We start from the raw sequence: 1,156 nt of genomic DNA on the forward strand, positions 1-1,156 counted from the left end.
TTCTGCTAACTCGATGTTTCTTAGTTTGGAAAGGGCATTGGGGAGAGGGCTATCGACCCCCTCCTTATATATATATATATATATATATATATATATATATATATATATAGATAGATAGATAGATAGATAGATAGAATATAGATATATATATATATCTATATATATATATATATATATTATATTATATATCTATGTTGTGTGTGTGTGTGTGGTGTGTGTTGTGGTTGTGTGTGTGTGTGTGTGTGTGTGTGTGTGTGTGTGTGTGTGTGTGTGTGTGTGTGGTGTGTGTGTGTGTGTGTTGTGGTGTTGTGTGTGATGTGTGTGTGTGTGTGTTGTGTGTGTGTGTCTGTGTGTTGTGTGTGTGTGTGGTGTGTGTGTGTGGTGTGTGTGTGTGTGTGTGTGTGTGTTTGTGTGTGTGTGTGTGTGTGGTGTGTGTGTGTGGTGTGTGTGTGTGTGTGTGTGTGTGTGTGTGTGTGTGGGTGTGCTGGTGTGATGTGTTGTGTGTGTGTGTGTGTGTGTGTGTGTGTGTGGTGTGTGTGTGTGTGTGTTGTGTGTGTGTGTGTGTGTGTGTGTGTGTGTGTGTGTGTGTGTGTGTGTGTGGTGTGTGTGTGGTGTGTGTGTGGTGTGTGTGTGTGTGTGTGTGTGTGTGTGTGTGTGTGTGTGTGTGTGTGTGTGTGTGTAGGTGTGTGTGTTGTGTGTGTGTGTGTGTGTGTGTCAGTCCGCGTTATGAAAAACGGTGAATCAGACCAGGCGGTAATGCTCGTCACACGATTTCGCATGCCCTCGCCAAAAACCCAAGTGTAACATATCACTGACCACAGGCATGGGTTAAACGGTGGCTAGCAAGAGGAGAACGTGGAGGTGGAGGTGACTCGATCGCGTGTGTTTCACCGGTTACGAGTCTGCGCTCCTGACCCGTTGCGCCATGTCGGCGGCCTTGTCCGGAGTTGTTTCACCGGACTATATAACACGTCAGCCGGTGGCTACCAGGCATCAGTTTCCCAGACGACCAGCTAGCAGTCACATCTCGTCAAACCAGTCCGCCAACATGAAGGTATAGTACGTGCACAACCTGTTTAACATCACCACAACCAAAAACCTATCTACAGCCATCTTGATGAGTATGATGCATGTTAAACTGCTATTATGTAGCAAA

The sequence above is a fragment of the Pollicipes pollicipes genome, unplaced genomic scaffold (genome assembly GCF_011947565.3).
Source record: "Pollicipes pollicipes isolate AB1234 unplaced genomic scaffold, Ppol_2.1 Scaffold_2555;HRSCAF=2994_pilon_pilon_pilon, whole genome shotgun sequence".
NCBI classification, from domain to species: Eukaryota; Metazoa; Arthropoda; class Thecostraca; order Pollicipedomorpha; family Pollicipedidae; genus Pollicipes; species Pollicipes pollicipes.